The 7,144-nt window shown below is 35.1% G+C and overlaps 1 long non-coding RNA gene across 1 annotated transcript; it reads left to right on the forward strand.

Moving 5' to 3' along the window:
• The first annotated feature begins 4,080 nt into the window (after positions 1-4,080).
• On the forward strand, positions 4,081-4,538 carry LOC128281655 (uncharacterized). Its single transcript, XR_008271908.1, has 3 exons — positions 4,081-4,280; positions 4,349-4,441; positions 4,519-4,538. It is a non-coding gene; the product is annotated as an uncharacterized LOC128281655 (long non-coding RNA).
• The last annotated feature ends 2,606 nt before the right edge of the window (positions 4,539-7,144 follow it).

The raw sequence follows: 7,144 nt of genomic DNA on the forward strand, positions 1-7,144 counted from the left end.
GGAAGATATGTTGCGGGATGCATTTAATATGCATAGTCATGGTGAGCAATCGTTTCCACCTGACTTTATTATATCTGAGGATTGTAATATTGGTGGAAATGTTTTTTGCGAAACGGGAACAAGTGCACCTAATGAGGAGCCAAATGAAGAAGCGGCTAAGTTCTACAATTTACTTAATGAAATGAATGAAGAACTTTAGGAGGGATCAAAATATTCGAAATTGTCCTTCTGCATTCGTCTATTTCATTTAAAATGTTTGGGAGGGTGGACCGGAAACTCTTTTACAATGCTGCTAGAGTTTCTAAGAGAGATGTTTCCGTTTGCAAAAATTCCCCAGTCTTGTCAAGACATGAAGAGACTAATAAAAGATTTGGGCCTTGGGTACGATAAAATTCATAGTTGCCCAAATGACTGCATGTTGTACTGGAGTGATTAAAAAAACCAACAATCTTGTCATGTTTGCGGTAAGTCTCGTTGGATGAATAGTAAAACAGAAGATGTGAATACGGATCAAGGTGAGGCACAGTTAAGAAAGAAGCCAGTCAAGGTCTTGCGATATTTTCCCCTGATACCAAGACTTCAAAGGCTTTTCATGTCCTCAAAGACAGCCAAATCTATGACGTGGCATAATGATCAACGGACCGATGATGGATTATTAAGACATCCTGCGGATTCTTTAGCTTGGAAATCATTTGACAGTAAATTTCCAAGCTTTGCAAGCGATCCTCGGAATGTGAGGCTTGGGCTAGCAGCTGATGGCTTTAATCCATTTAAAATCATGAGTACTTCGTACAGTACTTGGCCTATAGTGCTTGTTCCTTACAATTTGCCTCCATGGATTTGCATGAAGCAATCTTCATTTATTTTATCAATGATTATCCACGAGAGAAAGGTCCGGAAATGATATTGACATCTATTTGCAGCCACTTATTGAAGAGTTAAAACAATTATGGTCGGGTGTTGAGACATATGATGTATTGAGAAAGGAGAACTTTAATTTACGTGCAGCTTTATTGTGGACAATTAATGATTTCCCGGCTTATGCTAATTTATCGGGTTGGAGTACTAAAGGACGTTATGCTGTCCTTGTTGTCTTCGCAAAACTTGTTCAAGTGGTTGTATAATGGGAAGAAGTTCTCTTACATGGGCCATCGTCGGTGGTTAGATGAAAATCATAAATTTAGATTTCAGAGGACTCTATTTGATGGTACTGAAGAGTACAGAGGAGCTCCTGAGTAGACCGTTGGATCTGAAATCTTGTTTATGTTAAAAGATATCAACTTTAGTTATGGGAAGGTGGATCAACCACCTATCACGCAAACAAGGAGAAGATTGAGGGATGAATCTGATGATGAATCTGACGAAGAGGATGATCCTAATGAGGCGGAGTTGTGGAAGAAAAGGAGTATTTTTTTTTGAGTTGCCTTATTGGGAGCACAACATTTTACGCCACAATCTTGATGTCATGCATATTGAGAAGAATGTCTGCGAGAACATAATTGGAACAATTTTAAATGTCGATGGAAAATCAAAAGACAATCTTCAGAGCCGACTTGATTTAGTTGACATGAGAATCCGGCGTGATCTTCATCCTCAAGTACTTCCTAATGGGAAATATTGGTTGCCGCCTTCTATTTTTTCAATGTCAAAGAAAGAGAAAGAAGTTTTCTGCATGGTGTTGAAGGATATAAAGGTCCCAGATGCGTATGCGTCAAATATATCTCGATGTGTGAGTTTCAAAGATAGAAGATTATATTCATTAAAATCACATGATTACCACATCTTGATGCAAGATTTACTCCCAATTGCTTTACGGTGCTGTATTTCAAAAAATGTAACGTCCTGTATAATTGAACTATCCAATATAATGAAAGCTATCTGTGGCAAAGTTTTGAATGTCGAAGAACTTGAGAAAGTACAGGATCGAGCGGCTTTGACTTTATGCAATTTAGAAGATCTTTCCACCTTCCTTCTTCACTATTATGGTGCACTTGGTAATCCATCTCCTCACGAAGCAATCCTTGGTGGACCGGTTTTTATCGATGGATGTATCCTATAGAAAGGTGCTAATTTATTTCTCAAGTATTCATTCATTCACCTCTATACATTTAGTTACTGCTTTTGATAAATATTGTATATCGTGTTTAGGTTCCTAAGCAAATTGAAGTCATATTGTCGCAATAAGCGTTACCGGAAGGATCAATTCTTTGAAGGCTACTTGGCGTAAGAGTGCATGACCTTCATTCTAGATATTAGAAGATGTGAAACACGATTGAATAGACTAAGTAGAAATCTTGGGCTCAATGATAATGACTTGGCGAAACTTATTTATTTCAATGTTATGGAGAACCAATCGGCAAAGTTGAAATTGTAGAATTAGATGATATATCGTGGATACAGCACATCGATATGTACTTTTTAACCACGATTCAATTGAACCGTTATGCAAGTAAGTTATAAAATTGTCTTACATATTCGCTGCGTTTGATTTGTTTATCTTCTAACCAATTAAACTTGTTTTTAATATAGTGAGTACAAACAAATTTTGAGATCTCGTGCACGCTCTCAAGATTACAACATCGAGAGATTAATAAGTTATTCACGTAATCTTTTCATGAATGGTTAAGTCAAGCGGTATGTAACTAAAGTTAATAAGTTACATATAATCGCGAAATTTAGTTAATCAAATAAGAATGTTTTTCATAATACATTTTAATTATTTAATTTACTTTCGATTCAATAGGTTTGGAGTGGGAAGGACGTCAATGACGGTTAAATGGCTTTCCCAAGGTCCGAACAGAGTAATAAAAAGATATAGTGCCTTCCTCATCAATGGATACAGATTTCATACAAAGTATCGCGAGAGAATGAGAAGTCAAAATTGTGGAGTTGTTGTTAATTCTTCAATTACAAGTTATGCTAGTGCTAGGGATAGTAATCCGGTTGAGGGTAATGTGGAGTATTACGGACTTCTTACCGACATTATTGAGTTGGATTACTATGGCAGATGGAAAGTTATCTTATTTCGGTGTGATTGGGCAGATGTTAATACTGCTCGAGGAATTAAAAAAGATCAATTTGGGTTTACAATGGTGAATTTCTCTCGCTTGATTCACACTGGACAACAATTGATGGACGAGCCATATGTATTTTCCTCTCAAGTGAAACAAGTTTTTTATTCGAAAGATCCAACTGATGAGGGTTGGTATGTTGTGCTCCGGAACACCCCTAGAGACTTGTTTGACATGGGTAATGGAAGTAGAGATGACATCGTCGAAAGATCAGAAACATTACCTTTTCCAGAACAAAACTTAGATGAAAATATCCTAGTACTAATACACAACATCAATGGGTTCGACATGATGTGGATGAAGATATTTACTGAGTAATGATGTAGTAAGATTTTACAATTTTTAATTATATGTAATATTATAATTTTAATCTTTGTCATGTTATATAATTTAACTATTTTATATGTACTACTATTGTTGTAATTTGTTACTAAAACTTTAATTATTTTATGTGTATTGCAGGAAAAATGCGTAGAAGAAGAGTACGAGATTTAAGTATTGTCCGAATACTCCAAATTCGGAAGAAAGAAATAGTGAACAGCGAGAGCAGGTTGTTGGATCTTGAATGTGCGGAGACACTTGATGAGCTGAAGAATTTCAAAGTAATATTATGTTCATTTTACATGTGTTCACTTTTATTATTGAATTATTTGTCAATTTTACTATAATAATAGTATATCATTTTTCAGCTAAAAGTGGTGGGACGCAGAGAGTTCGAGGACGTCGCTACTTAGAGATTTATACGACTTAGATCCTGTTGAGCGTGTTAAAGTAAGTAGAAATACTCATGGTCACTGTTGGATCTGAAGCTCGACTTTTAGCGGCTATTTGGGCATTTTAGCACGAAATGCAAATATGTTGCCCATCAACTACGAATCATGGCATCACATGCCCGATAGCAACAAAAATCGGCTCTCGCTAATATTAAGGTAACAAAATGTGAATGCAATTTATAATACTTTGGTTTAAGTTTCATTTATATTTACATTCTAAACTTATGTTTTTTAGGAGAGATTTGCTTTAGAAGTCTCCGATGATTATATCAAGAAGGCATTAGGTAAAAGATGGAGAGACAATAAAAGCACTTTAAAGAAACAATATTTTAAGAAAGACATAAGCCTCGAGGAAAAACTGAGAAATGTTCCGCCAGGAATGCTGAGGTATCAATGGGAAGATGCGGTTAGATTTTGGAATTCAAAGAAAGGAGAGGTATTGCGTATTTCCAAACTCTTATATATAGTGTTTACTATATACGTAATAATAATTTTATTATGTAGGACCGTGAGCGAGTTGGAACAAGTAGCAGGCAAAAACAAAAATTCACGCACACGGCAGGGTCGAGAAGTTTTGCTTCTGTAGCTGAGGCCGAGGTATTATGAATTTATTAATTCTTTCAAATATTAATAACTTTCGATTATTAAATAATATTCTTTCTACTATATTGTAGGAAGTCAAATCCGGACAAAAGTTGGACGCCTTGACTTTTTGAGATTACGATAGGAAGAAAGATGGATCTCCTATGACATCCAAGTGGAGAAATTATGGTATATTCACTTAATAATATTTGATTTATTCTAAATATTTATAATCTTTAATTATAATTGTTTAATTCAATTCATCATTAGTAGTTTTAAAAAATGTTAAGTTATGTTGCATTTCTTTTTATTATATATTTCGTTTCTAACTCTTTAATTGATTTTTTAGGAGAAACTAAAGGAGAAGAAGGCGGAATATGAAGCGATTGCTTCGAGTGATAGTTCTGTTAATCTTGAGAACATTGATAATGAATTATCACTGAAGTTTTCATCTGAAAGGTACGGTCGGGTTCGATTTCAAGGATCCGTGTTACCCGACCCAATATTTGGATCCGCTCCGAGAATACATGCCTTCCGAAAGTCAAGCTCAAGCTGAAGTTCAGAGGTTAAGAGACCAGATAGCTCAGATGCAAGCGAACACGGTTGAGCAAATTGCCGAGGTTCAACGAAAATATGAAGAACTCCAGCAACAACTTAGAGCAGAGGCAGCAGAGAGGGAGGCAGCGGCTGCAGCGAGAGAGGCAGAGGCACGAGCGATGGTAGCAGAACAGAGCAAAAAGTACGATGACCTCCAGCTACAGCTTCAGCAGATGATGCATATGTTTCAACAATCGCAAAAGCCGCCGTCTTAGACATTAGTTTTCTTATTGTAAGAATGTTTTTAAGTTTTGTCACGTTTAACATTATTGTAAAAATATTTTAAATTATACTTTATTATTAATTATATCATATATCTTTAGTTAAATTTGAAGTATCATTTAGAATTAATATTTTTGGTTGTATTTTTTATGTTAAATTTGCTGTTTTTGGCTGCATTTTATATTATATTTGTTGTATTTGGTTGGATTTTAATGCAGGAAGGGCTGGATATTGGTGAAAAAAAATATTACAAATCTGCCAAATTTAGCGGCGTTTGTAAAAAAAGCGCCGCTAAAAGCCTTGACGTTTAGCAGCGCTTTTACCACAAACGCCGCTAAAAAGCTTTGACGTTTAGCGGCGCTTTTACCACAAACGCCGCTAAAAAGCTTTGACGTTTAGCGGCGCTTTTCCCACAAACGCCGCTAAAAGCCTTGACCTTTAGCGGCTCTTTTCCACAAACGCCGCTAAAAGCCTTGCCTTTAGCGGCGCTTTTCCCACAAACGCCACTAAAAGCCTTGACCTTTAGCGCCGTTTTTTTCCAATAAACGCCACAAATTTTTGTGGCGTTACATATAGTTGCGTTTTTTGCGGCGTTTTAGAAAGAGCCGCTAAAAGTTTTAGTGGCGCCTAAAAGCGCCGCTAAAGGCTAAAAAAAGCGCCGCTAAAAGTCTGTTTTCCTGTAGTGGAATTATATTCCGATGTGTTCAACGGGTGAAATTTCTAGTTTAATGGAAGAGCACTTAAGATATAAGTGACATTTTGGGTAAGTGTTGTGAAATGGACACTTTGGACAGGTATGTTCTTAACCCTCGGGTTCAAAATAGATACCACAACGATAAGGTGGTAAGATGATGAATGATGTTTAAAGATGTGATATATGTTTTGGTGGTACCATGCTAAAGTTGTTTGGTATATTTGTATTGTTATGTTACTTGTTATTTACATATGAACTTACTAAGCATTTATGCTTACTCCTTCCTTTTCATTCACTGTAGTTTTGAACAAGCTGCTCAGAATCAAGGCGGTCGAAAGTTCGATCACACTATCCAAAGGACTTTTATCTTGGTAAATGGCTTGTACAACTACTTAAGTATGGCATGTATAGCAATATACCTATTTTGTGTAAATAATTTTATGATATGGCCATGATTGGTTGAGAAAATGTTTGATATTGATAAGTCATGGTGATGGCTAATTTATATCATGTTTGATATCATGGAAGTTTAACAGGTTATCTAGTTCATAAAAATTCATGGAAAGATGAAACTTGCCTTAAAAAAGAATATTGCTGCAGCAATGACATGAATTTGAAAAATCACTAAAAATAGTATAAATAGAAATAAATGATGAGTAAGTTATGAAATTGAAGCTTAATGAGTCTATTTTCATATGGATTGAACAAAACAGGTATATAAATTATATGTTATGAGATATTTAAACTTTTGCTAAACAGGGCAGAGTGATTTCTGGATCCCCTATTCTGACTTTAAAAATTCATAATAAATTTTAATAAAATAATTAGAAGTTGTTATTTATATGTACAGATTCCTTGTTGAGTCTAGTTTTAATAGAAATAAACCTTATAGTCATTTAAATTTTTTATAGAGATATATCTGATTCGTAATACATAGAGGTCAGAGCAGTCAAACCCTGAAACAGGGGATAATTTAATTAATAAACTGTACTAATTGGCCCAATAAAAAAATTCTAGAAAATAATTAGCAAATAGATATATGAGTCTAGATTCAGGGAAAATTTACGGATCTTGATTTCGAGTTTCGTAACTCGAGATATAATTTTTCTTGTAACTGTGATGCGAGTAGCTAGAAAGCTGTAAATGTAGAAACAAATGATTTGAAGTTCTTAAATTGATAAATTATGTTTGGTAACCCCTCAATC

The sequence above is a fragment of the Gossypium arboreum genome, chromosome 10, assembly GCF_025698485.1.
Source record: "Gossypium arboreum isolate Shixiya-1 chromosome 10, ASM2569848v2, whole genome shotgun sequence".
In the NCBI taxonomy this organism is placed as follows: domain Eukaryota; kingdom Viridiplantae; phylum Streptophyta; class Magnoliopsida; order Malvales; family Malvaceae; genus Gossypium; species Gossypium arboreum.